This window comes from Camponotus floridanus, unplaced genomic scaffold (genome assembly GCF_003227725.1).
Source record: "Camponotus floridanus strain SB8 unplaced genomic scaffold, Cflo_v7.5 scaffold310, whole genome shotgun sequence".
Lineage (NCBI taxonomy): Eukaryota > Metazoa > Arthropoda > Insecta > Hymenoptera > Formicidae > Camponotus > Camponotus floridanus.
This window is the reverse complement of record NW_020229449.1, coordinates 122691-143135: the sequence shown is the minus strand read 5'-3', so window position 1 is coordinate 143135 and position 20445 is coordinate 122691. Positions and strand designations below refer to the sequence as shown.

The window sequence follows — 20445 nt, the reverse complement described above, 5'->3', positions numbered from 1 at the left end:
AAATCGAAAGTGAAGAAGTGAATATTTTTTTTCATCGTTCTTGTGTATTTTATAAAATGGCCGAAGAAAATATCATTATCATTAATGATGACGATGATAATGTTATGATCATCGATGATGACGATGTGATGATCATCGAAAATAATAATGTGAGGATCATTGAAAATGATAATGTAATGAATATTGATGAAGATGACGAAGATGACGAAGATGACGCCGATATCGAAGTAGAACCCTTTGCGGACAGCGATTACGAGAGTGTCAATAATGATGACAGTGATGAACTATTACAAATAAAAGAACGAAATTTAGACTTACCGAGAATATTGACGATGAACGATACAATAAAAATATGTTGTATTATGTGGAATGTGGACATATCGTTCTATTATGTGGAATGTGGACTGAAATATTGTGCGGAATGCTTCCTGGAACTATCGTTTTTATTTCTAGAAGCTAGTGCTGTACGGGAACATCGCTGCATATATTATCAACATTTAAGCAATATGTCTTGCAAAGAGTGCAGAAGATCTTTGAATCAAATACTGCCGTGCGACATGTGCCCCATGTGCACACATTAAAACATTGTAAGTACTATTTTTTAAATCTTAACTCTCTCTAACTACGCTTGTATTAATTCAATATCTTTTTTCTGTTACAGGAGCAACCATCCCCCAGACCCGGCGACCCCCCCTTCCCCTCTTCCACCAAATATATTATATTTTTTTATATTTTTATATTTTAAAATTTTATTAGAATTTTAATTTTAAATACACACACACACACAAATGTATAATACACACATTTTATTAAATTTTATATTTTTTTAATTGGAAAAAAAATATGATTATTTACAGACCTCTTCTTGCGTTCCCACCCCTGCGCTAGTTATAAGTATCGTTCTCTCTCATGCGTTAATCTTAAGTCTCTCTCTCGCACGCGTTGTTCTCGCGCCATCACCTCCTCTCTCAAGCGTCGTCTTTCAAGCGTTGCCTTTCAAGCATTGTCTTTCAAAAGAAAGCTGCTGTTTTTTTTTATAGTGCAGTTGTTTGTAGACTCAATTCTTTTGTTTTTACGATGCGTTTTGGAGATGGCTGCATATGGTGTCTCTGCTACGACTTCGGACCGAGATCTCGTCATATAGTTCAGAACTGTGAACGTGAGTTCATCGCTCCACGTTATATGTATACCATAAAACGGTGAAAGAGTTTTTGATAAAACGGTGAAAGAGTTTTTGATAAAATGTATCAACACCTTACGTGGTTTAAATTGTGGAAGAATAGCTTTATTAAGTTATTCTTTAGTGTAATTTTAAAAATTACATTTGATTGGCGTTTGGAGGTAAGTAGCGTTTGCATGTACGTGTGATTTTTTAAATTAGATTATTAAAATAATTATTTATTATTTATTATTTAGTTTCAGAGAGAAGTTGAACTTCCAGGATTCATAAACATACAGCGTGTGTCAAAAGTTCCGGGACGGCTGGATAATTTGAAAAATACACACTTTTTAAGAAAAAATATGGAATTGTTAATTGCAAATTACATATTTTTTCTTAGAAACAACTATGTGTTTTCTTTACACCAATTGATTCCTCTCATTATTTTGTACATAAAAGTATGAAGGTAAGATAATCGAAAAATGAATGGTTTACTAGATATTTTATGGTTTATGTAAAATTAAGAAATTATTTCAAGCCTTATAACTCAAAAAGTACTTAATAAAAAGATACTTAATTATAGTGTTTTGGAAAGCTCTCGAGATAAGCTACAAGAATATGCAATGAAAAATAGGGGGTTCCATTTAAGAAATTGAAGGTAATCTTTATGTGACCTTCAAATGACTATCCAAGGTCAAATCTAAGGTCACCGTCGGATTGCCCAGGAAAAATCCTACAACTTTTGTCCAGGTCATTTTCCTCTGTGATGCGTATTTTTCAAATTATCCAGCCGTCCCGGAACTTTTGACACACGCTGTATATCATAGACAGTGGGTGCGGATGATACGTCGAGCTCGACGGGAAGATATTTTAGATATATGGGGCGACACTCCGGACAGTCGCCATCGTCAGGTCGAAGATGTCTTCGATCTGCGGCGGCTTTTCGGGGAAGAGCCCTATCTGAAAATCATCCACGAAGAAGAGTGGATCCTAGGTGGAAACGTGTGGATGCCACAGGACGATTTGATGGCTCTAGCAGGTTAATGTAAGTACTATTTTTATATTAAATAAATTATTAAATGTTTTATTAAAAACTAATAAAATGTATATCTTTTTTTTTGTTGCAGGTGCGGCCTCTCTCAGCTCGGCGCATTCCCCTCCCCATATATTTTGTATTATTTCTTATTTCATATTTTTTATATTTTTTATATTTTTTATTTTCTTTTTATCATTACTTTTTATTCTTAAATTTAAGTATACATACATACACACACACACACACACACATAAAAATGTATAAACACACATACACATTTTTAATAAATTTTATACATTCATTTAAAAAAAAAATATTTATTTACATTATCTCCCTCGCACGCGTTCCCTCTCTCTCGCGCCATCGTTCCCTCTCCCTCGCACGCGTTCTTCTCGCGCCATCGCTCCCTCTCCCTCGCACGCGTTCTTCTCGACCTTTCGAATCTCTATTCAGCCTACTGTCCTATCCCAAATCACCCTGCCCTCTTGACCTAGTTTTTTTTGCGTTACTTTTGTTAGTCCGGTTGATAGAAAAAAGGATTTAAGTTTCCTTTCCTTTTTTTTCTTTTTCTTTTTTTCTTTCTTTTCTTTCTTTCTTTTTTTTGTTTTTTGTTTTAAGTCTCTCTCTCTCTCTCTCGCACGCGTTCTCATCTGGAAATCATCCATGACGAAGAGTGGATCCTAGGTGGAAACGTGTGGATGCCACAGAACGATTTGATGGCTCTAGCAGGTTAATGTAAGTACTATTTTTATATTAAATAAATTATTAACGCCCGTTTCCTCCAACGTGGTTCAAAATTTGAACCTAGTTTAATCTGTGATCAACGGCATTTTACGTTCCATCAATTTTTTAGTAAAAGTTCAAATCAATTAAACTGCGTTCATCGTAAACGCCCATTTTTGGCCGGTTAACGAGTTTGAACGACGTTTAAGCAGAAGAAATTACGAAACGTCAGTATTTCAGGTTATATTTTGTACTTGATACTAGTGTACACAAAATTTTATGTATAAATTGTTAATATTTTAGTATGGCGTATTATAATATTTTATCATCATCCGATGATGAAGATATTATAAGACATATCGACAGAAAGCCCAGAAGATTTAAATTACGTATGAATTATTTTGATGATCTGGATGACATTGAATTTAAAATGAGATTTCGTCTAAACAAAAATTGTGTTTTATTAGTATTAAATAACATAGAAGAAGAATTAACATTTCGATCCAATAGGTATGTATATTTTTTATTATAATTATCTTTATGCCATATATATATATTTATTAGAAACTGATTAATAATATTTATTTTTACAGAAATAATCCTATAACTCCAATGCAACAATTTCTCTTAACACTCAGATTTTTTGCAACAGGATCTTTTATAATATCTGCAGGTGATTTCGCTGGGGTCAGTACTACTAGTGCTCACAGAATTATTCACCGTGTTACTAATGCAATCGCCAGACTTCGGCCACATTTTATAAAATTTCCTATCGCAAATAATGAAATTAAAAAGGAACAATTGGAATTTTATAAAATAGCTCGATTTCCAAGAGTTATAGGTTGCATAGATTGTACACATGTTCGAGTTCAATCGTTTGGTAAGCAGTTTTGTTTAAAATCTGTTTGTATTGACAAACTACAAACTACATAAATATGCTCGAAATTATCAGGTTTTAAACCAGTTTTATTTATTGTATTGTAGGTACTGAGAATGCAGAACTGTTCAGAAATAGGAAGGGATATTTTTCTTTAAATGTGCAAGTTGTGACAAATAGTAATTTGGAAATTACTGATAGCTCGATGGCCTGGATCAGCACATGATAGTACCATTTTTAATAATAGTCGATTGCGAGGAACATTTGAACAAGGAGTGTATGGGGATGGACTTTTATTAGGAGATAGTGATTACCCTATAAAATCATATCTAATGACACCGTTGTTAAATCCACGAACTTTTGCGGAGCAACTTTACAATGAATCGCACATACGTACCCGAAATATAATTGAGCGGCTCTTTGGAATTTGGAAAAGACGATTTCCAATTTTAGCATTAGGGCTACGTGTACAATTAGACAAAGTAATGGCTATAATAGTAGCCACTGCTATTTTACACAATATTGCTCGCCAAAATGGAGATGAAGAACCACCAGAAGATCCTAATCTAAATTTTCCAGCACCTTGGAATGAAATAATTAATTATGGCAACATAAATCCTGCTGATAATGCAGACAACAGAAATAATGATAATGCATCCGAGAGAAGAATACTTATTAATGACTATTTTCAAAGGTAAACCAAAAAAATAAATAATAAATATAATTGTACAAAGTATTGTACATAATATATTAATAATTCTGTTTGTTTTACAGTTTACTATAAGCTTGGGAAAAATGAAAGAAAAAAATTGCTACTGAAAGGAGAATATAAATATATGCATTTGCTACTGTTACATATTTAATTTTATTAAACTTATATTTGTTTTCTAAGTAAACTACTTACATAGTACTTTTTGTATCACAAATAAAAACAATTAACATTTATGATAAATAAATACAATTTCTTTCCTTATCACAACTCTAGCAAAACTGGTAACAATCTAAATTTTTATTTAGCACTAACTATATATGAAGCTATGAGTGCGATAATAGTATCTCAACTCAAATAATGTAGAGTACTATTGCATTTATGACTTATATAATACATACACAAACGAACAATAATATAAGCTTATATGTTAAACAAAAAAGATTCAATCAGGAACAATTTCAGGAACTTTTGGTTTTATCTTTGGTTTTTCAAAGAACTTATAGCTAAAAAAATTATAATAATAGAATATAAAAATAATAAACATTTTTGGAAATAAACTTCAAGATAAATAAGAAATAAAAAATGTTATTTCCATTTATAAAAATAATCAAAACTTAAAAATTCTTAATTTATTATAAAAAGATATTTATATATTAGATTTATGTTAAGTTATTTTTTAATCTTCGCTGTTCTTTTTCTAAAATCAAAGTTCTTAATTCTAATTCTTTTTGCATTATTTTAACTTGTAAATCTTCTTTTTGTAATTGCATTTTTAAAATGTCAATTTCAAATTCGTGTTTCTCTTTCCCGTTATTCATAATTAAATTTAGTAACTCTTTTTTATTATCCGCTAATGTATCCAATTTTACAAGCTTGTTATTGCTGTTATTATTCTTTTCTTTTAGTATATTTTGTGTTTTTTTGGTAATTTCCTTAACTACTAATGGCACGGAATCATTTTCTTTTAATCTTTTATTTTTGCTATTGGCTGAATGATCTACAAATGCTGCAGACTTTCTTTTATTCACAGATGTTCTGAGTGGCGCACTTATCTGTGTTAGTAGTTTTTGTGGATTCTAATTTTTCCAGTTTGTTTTTTCCTTTTGAAGAAAATTACAATCAAATATAAATAATTACAATTTATCCCATTTTTTTACTTATTGTTATTAATAAAATTAATTATTATAAACATACGTATAATACATCTTCTCCCGTATCAAATTTATTATCATTTTTCCTATCACCTTCATCATCAATATCATCCTCGTCTTTTTCTACATCTTCTGTAACACCTTCTGTAACACCTTCTTCTAACCATTCTTCTGCGAATTTTCCATTTCTGTCAAAATTGTCTGTAATATGAATAAATAATATTAATAAAATATGTAATAAGTATAATAAAAATGTATATAAGAAGAATAGCTTAATTAGATTATATCAATTGAATTTAAAGATTACTAGTATGTGAAAAATATTTTATGGCATTAACTAAATATTACAAAAATAAAATAAGATATAATTCATTATGTATATATACTTTCAAATTCTGCGACGCAATCATTGTCAAAAGTATTTGATAAACCTTCTACTGCTGGTCTTATTATTTCTCGAACTTGATCTGCTATAGGATCACTTACAGCTTCATATTGCCCTCCGCCTACAAAAATGCATTTTGTATTATATATGTATTATATAAACTAAAATTATTAATAGAAATTAATAGTTATTAAAAATATGTACTTTTTAAAAATTTTGCGTTAAAATAATTAAAATATTATTTAATTCTTATCAAAATACATAGTTTCTTGTAAAGTGTGTATATATACTATGTAGCAAATAAAGATATCAAACCTGTTTTATAAATTGCCTGTTTCTCTTCAGCATATTGTTTTTTGGTCCTTTTTTTAATATTTTCCCAGCATGTTTTTAGAGATTGTACAGTTCGTATAACTCCTTTGGAACGGGACATGAAATTCATTCTCAAATTCTCCCAACAATCTTCTTTTTCTTTTATAGAAACATTGTTTGTTGTTTTATTTTCTAATATTCTACGTCTTTCCTGTACTAATTCGATAAGAAGCATTTTTTCTGCTTCTGTGAAATTTTTTGTTCTTCCTTTTTTTTCTTGCTCCATTTCTTAATTATTATGCCTATTCTTTTTACACAAATATCATAAATTAGAATAAGGGGTTTGTACTGTTGAATCACCGGTTGGTGAAATAACGCCTTCAATCTCGTATTGAGGTTATATGACGTATAAATTAGAATAAACAAATTTTTGGGTTATGACACGCTCATCAGCTATGCACCAATCACATCACTTGATACAAATATAGTTTGAGTTAGCACACATAAGATATACGTTCAGTTGATCGGTACGAAGAATGAGTTGAAGGAAAGTAAAAGAAATTGACTGAAGATTAAACAGAGTTCAAAATTAAACGCAGTTCACAGAAACTCTGAATTGAACCATGTTGGTGGAAACGGGCATAAATGTTTTATTAAAAACTAATAAAATGTATATCTTTTTTTTTGTTGCAGGTGCGGCATCTCTCAGCTCGGCGCATTCCCCTCCCCATATATTTTGTATTAGTAGTTAGTACTAGGCGGGTTCTAACTCAGGTCCTCTCAGGGGAGGTGAGGTGCGAGGGGATCTCAGCGGAGCGGGGTATGACGTCACGCGGGGATTGCGGGGTGGGGGATGCACGTGTTGGATGTTTTATGACATGCATAAACAAAAAAAAGGGCGATATTCTTTTGAAGATGATTTTGGGCCTAACCAAAAAAATCATTTTTTATCATCTTATTTTATTTTATTTTATCATCTTATTTTTATATTTTATCATCTTATTTTATTTTATTTTATTTTTTATTTTATTTTTTAAGGAAAAATTTTAACAGCGCCAATGTTCGACTGCTTTGTCTCCCCCCGCTCCCCCGTTTACATATCAGCGCCGATCTTCGGCTGCTTTGTACTCTCGAGGTACACCCCCTAATATAGATAATTCCAGGTTTTTTTTCCCGTTCGACGTATGAACAATAGAGATTAAGCGGACAAGCTTTCAGAGATTGTCAGGGGGACAAAAAAATTTTTTTTTTGCAAATGGGATATTGTAAAAAAAAACCTTTTATACCCTTATATATATTTTTAATAACTTTATTTCATAAACTTATATTTTTGAGATATTTCGGTCCAACCTTTTCAAGCAATCTGTGTATCGACGTAATATAATAGCGCATTTCCTACGATAGGTACATTTACAAAAAAATTTTTGTCCCCGACAATCTCTGAAAGTTTGTTAGTCGAATATAAGGATTGAAGCGCATCAGATCATAGTACGTGATTTGAAAGTGCATCGACACGTCAGTAACAAAAGTGTTCTCTCAGAAAGTGTTCTCTCAAAAAGTACAGTGTTCTGTTAGAAAGTGTGATATATTGTGTGATAATATATATAAAATGGAAAACGAAGACGAAGATCACGTGTTGTCGTCCGACAGTGGCTGTATTAGTGACTGTAGTGAAGATAGTGACTCTGCACTAGTCAGAGCAAAAATAGTATCTATCGCAGAAATTAATGCATTAAGCGGACAAAAAAAATATTGCACGATATTCTTTTATTATTCGACTGGCGGCGCTTTAGCAGTATGTGCGTCCTGCATGATTAGGCTGCAAGGTGTAGACGCCCAAATGATGTATGCCGTACGAAAACATGTAATTCAGACATTGGATGCAACGGATGGACGATACTGTTCCAATTGCAGAGATCCGTTATATCTAACATTTCCGTGCAATATGTGTCCACAGTGCACGTGAAAAAAAATATTAAAAAAGTGTCCACAATGCACGTTGTGAAAAAAAAACATTAAAAAAGTGAATAAGACTAAAGTGTGCGAGCAACGGAATAAAAAATTAATGAACATGTCGGTGGTGGAATATTTAAGAAATCGCGAACTTGGCGGAAGAAATTCTCCAATCGCGACTTCCCATCTAAAATCGTATATAAAAATTAGAAAGAGGGATATACGGATTAGAAAGAGGAACAAATTAGAGGCAGCCATTTGCCGAGATTGCTGTTTGCCAGGTGGAAATCGAGAAGCATGTTCCGAAAGGATGCGAGGAATCCATCAGCATAACTATCTTGAATATATGATCAGTTATGATTCTGATTCGGATTCTGATATGGATGCTGATCAATAATTGGAGGTAGGTCGCATGTGTAGGTATTTATTTTCAAAATTATTCAAATAATTAATAAATTTTTTTTATGTGCAGAAAGAGTCACCACTCTTCCACCGGCCGCCCCACCATCGCCTCTCATCGACACCACCACCACCACCACTACCCCCACTACCACCATATCGTCGTCGCCATCGCCCTTCTATTATATTATATTATTCAATTATATATTAATCATTTATATTTTGTATTCTTTTTTATACTTTTATAATTGTATTATATATATTATATAATTGTATACATTGTATATTTTAACTTCTTTTAAATTTTGTTCATACATTATCTTTTACACATTTATATTTTAAATTCTTTTAAATTTTTCTTACAGTATCTTTTTTTACACACTTTATATAATATACATTTATATTTTAAATTCTTTAAAATTTCTTTTGCACACTATGTATATAATACACATTTATATTTTGTATATTTTAAATTCTTTTGCACACTATGTATATAATACACATTTTATTTTCTTTATTAAAAATTAATTAATTAATATAAAAAAAAATCTGATTTATTTTCCAAATTCCTCTCTCCCCCTCTCTTTTCATTGCTCCATTTATTACTAAATTATAAGAAAACTATTAAAAAATTATATTAAATTATCAAAAATAATTTCATTGCGTGATATCTCTTCTCTCACGTGCGCCGTATCACTTCTTCTGTCTCTTTCTTTCCTAGTGTTTACTCTCTCATGATAATTCTCTCGCAAGGAGCTATGCATGAAAGCTGGGACGGGAGAGCACGCCAAAACGCAAAGAAAGTACACCATAATATAGATTTATAACTATTTATTCTGCTTATATATTTAGTATACAAATATAATTTTTGTCTTACATATTAAGAATTAAAAGCTAAAGCTGCCAGCTCGCAATCGACAAGTTGATGCTTGTTGAAAACATCACTCGCGCGTATTACATATGATACTTCTTTCGAATCCGTTACAGTGGACGCGATATTGCAGAATTGCGTAAATTTAACATCAACTGTTTGGATAATTTTATCTAATCGATCAAAAGTTACATCTATGCATTGATCGAGATCGAACATACGATGTAACGTCGATTCGACCATCATCATGCGTACATCCGAAGATTCGAGACTTATGAGTTTGACGTTGTTAATCGTACGAACTCTCACTGTTAGCGGTCCAACGCTTATGAAATTGTAGTCATCTTTAGAGTCGTTCCGAAGTAAATTTTGAATATTGCGACGTTGCTCGTAGAGTCCTTTCCATGTTTCGAGAGATAATATCAGTTCCTTTCCTCGATGATCTCCTATTGCAATCTCCACGTAACTCGGTGGACCCACGTTGATACCAATTTCGAGGAATTTGAATTCCGTAGCTGTCAATGCGTATCGTCTACCTAGTATACGAGTCGCACGACGCTCCAACGAAATGCTATAGAAAAATTAAAATTAAATAATAGTAATAAAATTATAAAAATAGAAAAAAGTTAAATGAAACTTACTCGTCACATTTATTCTCAAACGATGAAGTTTTATTACGACTCGGCACGTAATTATTATTCACGCGTCTTCCGACGTCGCTGCCGCTACTGCTTCTTTCGACGTAGTACATTTCTTTGAAGGTTATGAAAAGTGAAACACGAGCGGTTACTGATGCGAGACTGATCGTACAGGAATTAACCGGGTATACGTGACGCTCATCTTCCAAAAGTATAATGTGGTGGGGGGATCAATGCTTCTAACGCTTTGAATTTTAGGAGAAGGATGAAATAACGCTCAGATAAAATATTCTTAGAAACGCAAGGAAAGGTCTAGGGAGGGGGGAAATAAGAGATAAAACACATTAATGTTTACATATTTGTTTTATTTTCTTACAATTCTTTCTGGCGTTGCGACCACCAGTTAAATATTTTAAATACATTTTGTAATGCGCAATTCTTAACATGTTTTCCACATCGCATACTATTGATAATATCTAATTTATTTAAAGCATCAATATCTTCGTAATCTGCATCCAAGGTTTCAATAATATAGCCATTCCTCGCATCGTCTAGTATATCGGTCAACCATTTTCGCTTTTCAAGTCCTTTAACGTATATGACAGATGATTCTTCTTCTTCTTCTTCTTCGTGCATCGTACCAACGATAGCTGTTGTAATTACACGCTGAGCCAAACCATACGGAACGTTTCCGTCTTCCCATTGTAATCCATGATGATTTCTAATCAGCCATGAGACTTGACATCGCTCAGATTTTGTAAGCACGCTCCACGGTACGGGACTTGCGAAAAAGTAATGCGATAGAACGTATCCCTTTCTCAAGACTGCCGCTTCCTTCACGACAAAATTTTTCCCAACGATAAATCCTTGCAGATCCACAAACGTTGGTACGGACATGATGAGATCTCTCTTTGATACGCCAGTCGAGAGGAATGACAAAACTCTAAAACCATCTCGCAAGACTTCGATTTATATCATGCTCCTCTTCCCCCTCTCTCTTGTGTCGCCTAGGTGAGTTTGCGTACAACGTTGGTCAACGGATTGTACTGGATCATGCGATCGTGTATGATGAGACAGTACGCAGTGGTATTCGGCGGCACGTTCTCCTTACACTCGAATTCCAATCTCACATCCACGGTCGCGCTCTTGACCGATTCGTTTTGTCGAGAACAATCGATAATCATAAACGGACCGTGTTGTAGAAACTTCAGGACGGTGAGACTCGGCTCGAGATACTCGTGTCCGTAATAATTCTGGCAGAAGCGTGCGTATGTTTCATACAGAATGGCATATCTACTTTTTTCGAAATCCAGATTCATATCGTCGCACGGATAATATTCCGAATTCAGATAGAGTTTCACGTTGATCAAATTGCAGTCGTCGAATGCACCCACATCCTTAGACATGTCATTCTTCCGACCTGTCTGCAGAGCGAAGATAACGTATCGTGGTTTCTCCAGCTGAGTCGCAGTCTTAATGGCCCACGAATGCTTGGTTGTAAACTGCAATAGCGGATACTCGTACAGATCCCACGAGCGAAAAGCCATGCTGAGATATCGTCCGCTTTCCAGAGCACGCAGCATCGACAACTTTTTGATTTCGCTCAACAGCACGTGAGGCATTCGCCATTGTATCTTGAATATGTCGATCACAGGCTCCTGCACCGAACTTCCAAGCAGACAATTGTTGTCGTTGCGCGATCGTATCAAGATCAATTCGTGACGAGCGTTAATCACCACGCGTCTGTAATCCTCGCAAAATCCCAGCAACATGTAGAGCGGTACGCAAAAATTGAAATGTCCATGCGCGTAGGTAGACGTCTCCCAGCCGGCATTTTTCAAAATCACATGTCTATCGGTTGATGCTGTTGCATAGTTTTTGAGCATAGTAGTTATTCCTACGTTTCTATTGCGATCAATCTCAACACCGTCGAGTTCGTATCGAATCTCATCGAACATGAATGCGACGCAATTTTTTCCCAGTAACACTTCATTTTCTCCTCCAGCTTGTGGTTTGTTTTTTGTTAGTTTTCCCTCGATGTATAGGAAACTCTCATGCGGCAGCGTATACAGATCCTGTTGTTGTATGGGTATTCTTATCTCGTCATTGTGTCCGAACGTTGTATTGGCGAACGGGTTGTACGTGTGAGTCTCGATCTTGACGATACGATCGTCAAAGATAGGTTCTTCACCGATGTTGAGGATGTCGGTCATCGTTCAGCTGTTTCGCACCGCGAATCCCAAAGATTGCAAAAACGCCACGTTCGATGTGTTGAGTTTCTTTTTCTCGGATGATTGGATATTAGCGAACGTCGATGTTGTTGTTGTTGTTGTTGTTGGTGTCACTGATTTCATAAAGATTGTGTTATCTCTCACGTCTTTCGATCCGTTCAACACGAGCATCTCATACGTCGCATACGTACGTTATCGCTGCAACCGTCGTACGTGCAATCTTACGGTGATCTCTTCTCCTCGAAAATCAAGCAATCGTCCGTTTTGATCGACAACGCGTAACGTTAAATCCGTAATGCTCCGCGCGATGATCGGCAGGTAAATGATCTGCGCTGGCGTTTCCGATATCTTATATCCCGGCGGTACCCTCGGTGAAAATTCATGTATCGTATGAACGAGTTTGCCGTTGTTGTACGCGCCCGCGGTCACGTTACATTCTACGCGGATAATATTAACGTTGATAATGTTAATCGGCATGTTCGATTCGTACCATTTTCCCGACTCGAGAATACGATTCGAGAATCCTAGCAGCGATCCAATGTTGCCGGGTTTGCTAAAGATTAATCTGTATGTGCATTTGATCTCGCTCCTCATCGTATTGTAATTAGTGCGGAACACTATCGGATATTCGTCATCTTCATTGACACCGTCGTCATCTTCATTGACACCGTCGTCAATGTGTTTCGTATTGTAAATAGTGCGGAACACTATCGGATATTCGCCATCTTCATTGACACCGTCGTCAATGTGTTTCGTATCGCGATGTTGTCGTGAAATTGCACGTTTCAAAAATTCATGTATATCTCGCAACTCGTACGATCCCTCGGGAATCGTAATTTCCGCGTCGTCTTTGCCAAAGTAAAATTTATTATTCGAGGAATTCACATTCGGTATTGTGTGATAAGTTTCAAAATCCGTTAGACCGAGTTCGTATGCATCGTCGCCCAAATCTACGGCGGGAAAGAAGTTTGCCGTGAGAACGCTACTCTTCCCACTCAACGTGAATGTCATAGACATGTCGGCAAAACTGTTTAACGAATACTGAGTTAAATAGCGCAATATCAGTCTTTAAATTCGCACGCATCGACCGTTCGAAGAAACTGCAAGCACAATTGTCCACAAATGCTCTGATCGTAAGTTTGAACAGGTGTGTAATTGTACTGTATCTTCGTTACGTTTCGTCCGAAATATCGCACCAGTTCATTCGGTGGTCGAAGATTGCCGAAACTGTCGAAATATATAACGCGATTTCCCCTCTTTGTGTACGCTACCCAATGAGTACCTGGTCCTTCGATGCTATCCAAATTTACGATGCCGCTCTCGTTTTGATGAATACAACCGATCGGTAAAGAGTTGCGCATGAAAACACCTCTAAAATATGGAATGCGCATACGTTTTGCCATTGCAGCAATTGTACGTTGGTAGTTGCACCCTGCGGCATTTTTAGCGTCTCTTTGACGTTTTTTTTTTTTTTCTCGGTGAGGCTCCTCGTCCGTGTTTGTAAGGAGCGAGATATAATCCATGACCTTCCATGGCGCGATTGTGACGTAGCATCTCCTGCAACTGACGTTGCGCGACTTTTCTGTCGTTCACCACCTTCGCTACACCAGCCGCTCCACCGATCAGGGATCCGAGCGCTCCCAACATTGGTAGAATCGGCAATATGCCGCCGCATTTCGCTACCGGAAGTATCCGTTTCTTCACCGTTCTTTTCTTCGTCTTCGTTGTCTTCAGACCCATACCGAGCTTCGTCTTAGCTTTCATTGCTGTCCAGACAGCTGTAGCGGCGGCTCTCTCACCGAGAGTCGAATCTCTCGCAACGATGCGATTCCGCGCTTTCTCGGCGAGTATTCTATCCGCAGCGTGTCTCTCGGTGAGATCGTTGCTTCGAGAGTATGCTATATCGTGTTCGCGACACGCAGCGTCCAATGGATTTATACCTCGATCACCTCTGGCTAATCGCTTCTCCAACCGTGTACCTGGCCCGCAAAACTGATAGCCGGGAATATGTAATTCGATCGGAAGTGCGTTTATCGCGTGATTTAATAGGCCTCTACCTATTTTCGTTGACATTCGCTGCAATTCTTTATCAATGGCGCCGGACCGTCGATGTGCGTTTCCTGCCACGGCTGATTGTAGTGTTTGTAACAGCGACGATACGTCTGAACCTCCGGATCCGCCTTTATATATTCTGGAAGCTTGTCCCACACGTAGTGAACGTGATCACCGCACATTCGCAACAGAACTGCTTTCGACACAAATTGTAGCTGTTCGACGCTCAAATCGCAAATGTCGGAAGGACTTGATAGCAGAATGAACATTTTTTCTCTACTGAGCGACTCGTGATTTCGCGCACCTATAAATAGGCAGGCGTTCGATCCAATCAACATTGTTGAAAAAATGAGATTCGTACAACAACCTTTGACGATTTACGTGAGAAATTGCGATAGCAGATTACGATTAATGGGGGACAACGCGGAGATGCGCAGGCACGGTACGATGCTACCGACTACTATACGCGCGATCATATGCGGACCCTCGAATTGTGGTAAAACCAACGTTCTGATAAGTCTACTGGAAAGTCCGCACGGTGTACGTTTCGAGAATGTGTACGTGTATTCGAAGTCGTTGCAACAGCCAAAATATCAATATCTGGAGAATTTGTTGACGCCGATCGACGAAATCGGCTACTTTACGTTCTCGAATAACAGTGACGTCATTCCACCGAGCGAGGCACATCCAAACTCGATTTTCGTCTTCGATGACGTGGCGTGCGACAAGCAAGATACGATAAGAGAGTACTTCTCAATGGGTCGTCACTCGAACGTCGACTGCTTCTATCTTTGTCAGACGTACGCGAGAATACCAAAACATCTTATACGCGACAACGCGAACCTGCTGATCTTGTTTAAACAGGATGGTACCAACTTGAAACACGTGTACAACGATCATGTGAATACCGACATGTCGTACGAGGATTTCAGTGAATTATGTCGTACTTGTTGGCAACAAAAGTATGGATTCCTAGTGATAGATAAGGACAGCTCGCTTACGAACGGGCGATACAGAAAAGGATTTAACGTGTTCGCGATACCGCAAAACGATTAGTCGCTGCCAACATTTTGTCGAGAAGGGTCAAACGCTTGACATTCCGTCAATATGGCTGAAAGCGATAATATTCGTGAGCGTGAAAAGATTGCGAAGGAGATTGAGAAAACGAGCGAATCGATCCGCAAGAAACATCGCGCTTTAAAGACCGGTAAGATCGATGACGATATCGCGGTCAAGACTCATTTTAGACCTATTATCGAGCCACTACAAAAAATCGCCGACAACTCTAGCTTTAACACGGTGAAAAACGAGCCGGAGAGTAACGCTGACGCTATAATCAAAACATTACCCATCAAGCGGTACAGGGAGAAGGAGGAGGAGGAGGAGGATGCGACACCGAAAAAGAGGAAACGATTGAAGGCTAAACGTTTATTGACGCCGCGTACATTGGATGAACCGCTGCTAACCTCTACACCGCTGATAACTTCCACACCGTCCGGGACAACGAGAACCGTACAATCCAGGATACCCAAATTACTTGATGAGATCGAAGAAGTTCTCGAAAAATCTCAAAAAAACCTGTTTCAAGAGGAAGTTTTCGAAACCTCGGGCAACCCGCTCGAAACATCCGTTCGAAACAGATTACAAACGTCGGAAGGTCAAGAAGTGTTACGAGAACACTTGGGATCACTGGGGCAAAAATACATAGGTGCTCTTCTTAGCGGTGACGAAAGAAAAAACACGATCGATCACGTGTACGGCGTCTATTTCGACGAGAATGGAATGCGTCTCGGCAACAAACGATTCGACATTGACAAAGATGACTCTATAATCATAGATAAAGTGAGGTATATTGGTACACCAGGATTATACGAGTTGATCTTCAAGAGAATTCCCGACGACGTCATATACACTGAGGACGATATGCAAAAATATAAGAGCATATTGATGGCGACGAGTGCGCATAAACGTCAATATGATGCGCAAGGTCAATTAAAGAGCAACAAGGGATACAAGTATAAACAAATAATCGCACCGTTGATGTCGATCGAATCGAAAAAGAAAAAAACGGGAACGGGAGTATTCACGCCTCGCGCGATGACGCTAACCAATAATAAGATCGATTACGTGCACTGGGACGATCCCAACGAGCTAGTGGATCGCCTACGATTGCTCGACGCTTCGCGCCGAGCTGGTCACAACGCTCACGACAACGAGATCCTGTCGATCATAGAGGAACTTCGCGAAGCTGGCCTTATTATAAATTAAACGGTGTCTCGACAAAACTAATCAGTCGATCGACGTTACTCACATCGAAAAAAATGCCTATCAACAAATTTGGATTATTCGAACGGAGAAATGAAGAAATCTGCACAAGCGATCATTGGAGTAAATTGGTGACAAGTTACTTGCGTCGAAACGCTCTGTGTCGCGTCGCTACGGACTATGACGCGAGGTCGCGCAAGATTCGTCGTGTAGCGCAACCTGAGGCTGATACCGATGCAGTCAACAAACTGTATGTGGAACAATATGTTAAAACGTTGAAGAATCAACAGAAAGAATCAGACGAGAAGCTGATTGCGTTCGAGAAGGATATGCGAGCTTTGCAGATTGCGATAAACGAACTTCGACGTGCGATTAACACTAATTCAGAAACGGCTATCAACCTATAATGAGCTGTAGCGAACAGTTTAGGAGCAGCTATTGTACAATTATTAAACATCTACAAAGGCTTATCGAGCGGCTACGAAGGATTATCGAACTACAATGAGTGACAGCGATCGAAGAGGAAACGACCTCGAACGGGTCAGCAACGGCTATTGAACGGCTATTGAACGGCTATCAAACGACAGTGAACGGCTACGAACGGGTCAGCAACGGCTATTGAACGGCTGTCGAACGGCTATTGAACGGCTATTGAACGGCTATTGAACGGCTACGAACGGGTCAGCAACGGCTATTGAACGGCTGTCGAACGGCAGTGAACGGCTAAAGAGTGATAACGAATAATAAAACGCATGGTGATACGTATCGTTTATTTGATCGACGAATCAAAACAACGATGAATCGACGATTGGGAATAATCGAGGAAGCGAAGAAACAACATAGTTTAGAGAAACGGCAGTTGGTGAATGAACTGCACGCACCGGCGAGAAAAAATTTCCCCCGAAGACACGTCATAGTGCGGGGATACGATGACCTGTGGCAAGCCGACATCGTCGAGATGCGTCCGTACTCTCGTTTCAACAGAGGTTACAACTACATACTCACTGTCATCGATGCGTTGAGCAAGTACGCGTGGGCCGTACCACTCAAGAGTAAAGGTGGAAGCGAGACAGCTGACGCTATCGCCGAGATAATTCGAGATAGCAAGAGGTGTCCGAAAAATATACAGACCGATATGGGAAAGGAATTTTATAACGTCGACGTGCAACGGCTCATGCGAAAACACGACATCAATCATTATTCTACATATTCGACATTAAAGGCATCGATGTTGAGCGATTCAATCGCACGCTGAAAAACGACATGTGGAAGATGTTTACGCTAAACGGATCTTACAAGTGGATCAACGTGTTGCCGGAACTCGTATCGAATTACAACGCGCGCAAGCATCGAACGATCGGTATGCGGCCCGTCGACGTTACCCCCGCGATCGCTGAAAGACTCTTGGCTACTGTGTACAACCATGTAAATATCGCGGGTCCGGCGAAATTCAAAGTAGGTGACTCGGTACGCGTTAGCAAGTACAAGACAGTTTTCGAGAAAGGTTACACGCCAAATTGGACAACCGAGGTGTTTAAAATTATAAAAGTGCAGCATACTAATCCCGTAAGCTATCTACTTGAGGATTATCGCAAAAAATCTATCGCTGGAGCGTTCTACGAACACGAGTTGCATCGCGCGAATTATCCGGACGTGTATCTCGTGGAGAAAGTACTGCGCAGGAGGGGTGATGAGGTTTACGTGAAATGGCTGGGATTTGACAATTCACACAATTCTTGGATACATAAAGACAATGTGATTTAATTAATCATACAGTGTTTATTTTTTAATTTTCTGGAAAAAATATATATGTATAACATTATAATATTTGAAAAAAAAAATAAATAAAAATATACATAAAAAATCCTTATCAATATTCCTTTCTATAGTACATGTATTTTTAATAAGTTATAATAAGATGTATGAGATACACATAAAAATATATGAAATATAAAAAATACAAAAAATCCTTATTAATATTCCTTTCGATAGTACATGTATTTTTTTTTAATAAGATAATAAGATGTATGAAATATACATTACATTACATAAAAATATATGCAATATAAAAATTTTTATTAATAATTCTTTTAATAGATAATTTATCGCACACATTTTACATTTTATATATTTTACATATTACATATATTACAATGGTATCCTATAATGTCCCCACGGTAATGTATCTGTGGTTTCGGGTACGATATACCGCTTATCGTCGTACGGACTCAAAGCAATTTTCGTCTCGCGGATCGTGTATACTTGGTGCAGTTTAGATCGTATACACGACTGCTGGCGCGTCATTTCAATTTCTTCTTTCAAACACCGCGTGTAATCGTCAAACGTTATCGTTCTCGCGACAATGTTGCTCTTGACGCCTTTAACTTTTTTTGTATCCTTTTTCCCATCGACTCGTAATGCGTACATCTTTGCTCTGAGTCCGACGAATTCGGTCATTATGGCACCGTTATTTTCGTCCTTCATCAGGCCCGGTACTTTTTTATTTTCAAGCGGTATACCGTACGCATTGTCCACCGCATAATCGCTCGTGTCAAATCTGGCGATATCGCGCTTCATGTTCTCATACACATCAACGCACTCAATGTGATATATCAAACTATCTGTGTCGGTATACATAATCTTACATTTATCGCGATACTGAGGAGACATGTACTCGTGATGAAATTCATACAAACATATCTTGGATATGTCGAGTATGCACATACCCACATAAATCGGTTTGTAGAATTTCACCTCGAGTTTGCGCAATTCTACCGCAATCAGATTTTCCGAAAAAACGCTTCTGCTATGGAAATTCGGTTTCGCGATCATCGCTTCCGCGCCGTATCGACCGTCCCATTTTGTTAATAATTTTACATCGACACGATTCCGCACATTTTCCATCGTTTTGCCAAACACAGCATTATTCATTAATTTATATAAATTTTTCTCGAAATCGTTTTTCGCGAGTGTTCTAAAATGTGTATTTAATTCGATATAACTGCGAAGCCATGGAGATTGCGTAAATTGTAATACGCGATGTATTTTTGTTACACGAAGGCCGTGACGCGTACACTGCTGTAGGTTACGGTAGTGTATCACGTAACGCTTCTTATCGTATAACGTTGCAAGCAGTTTGAATTCCCGCTTACCGGGCGGCTTGTCGCGCGTCGGACAAAACGGTAGGTCAATGTGCGTATCGTGAAGATGTCGCGGGTATTCGAGATCGACTTCGAGGATATAGCCTGTAGGGGAATCTAGCGCGATAGATGACGCGTCAAAATTCGACACGTCGTCGACCCATCGAAAATCGGCATAGGGCAACGGTTGACACATTGCCCATCCGTATAAATTATTAACGTCAAAATACATCAAGTATGACGATGGTTTCGTTGGATCGTACGATTCTTTCATGTACTTGTTATTAGCGCGCGCGTATCTGTTGGAACATTGGCTCAGACCACCGCGTATACCGCGTTCGATGAACATAACCATGTCGATGTCTGTAAGCAGCTCGAACGTGATTTTCGTATGCTTCAACATGGCGTCCCATGTGTATCCGGGGAGAGTATAGTAATAAGCGGGGTCGAGTTCGTAACTTTCGATACATTTATCTCGAAAGTTTTCGAAAATATCGGCTAATAACAAGACGTCGATTTTCAGATACAAATCGCTATATTC

General features: G+C 37.7%; 1 pseudogene; it reads left to right on the top strand.

Moving 5' to 3' along the window:
- The first annotated feature begins 1999 nt into the window (after nucleotides 1-1999).
- On the top strand, nucleotides 2000-4579 carry LOC112638508 (annotated as a pseudogene).
- The last annotated feature ends 15866 nt before the right edge of the window (nucleotides 4580-20445 follow it).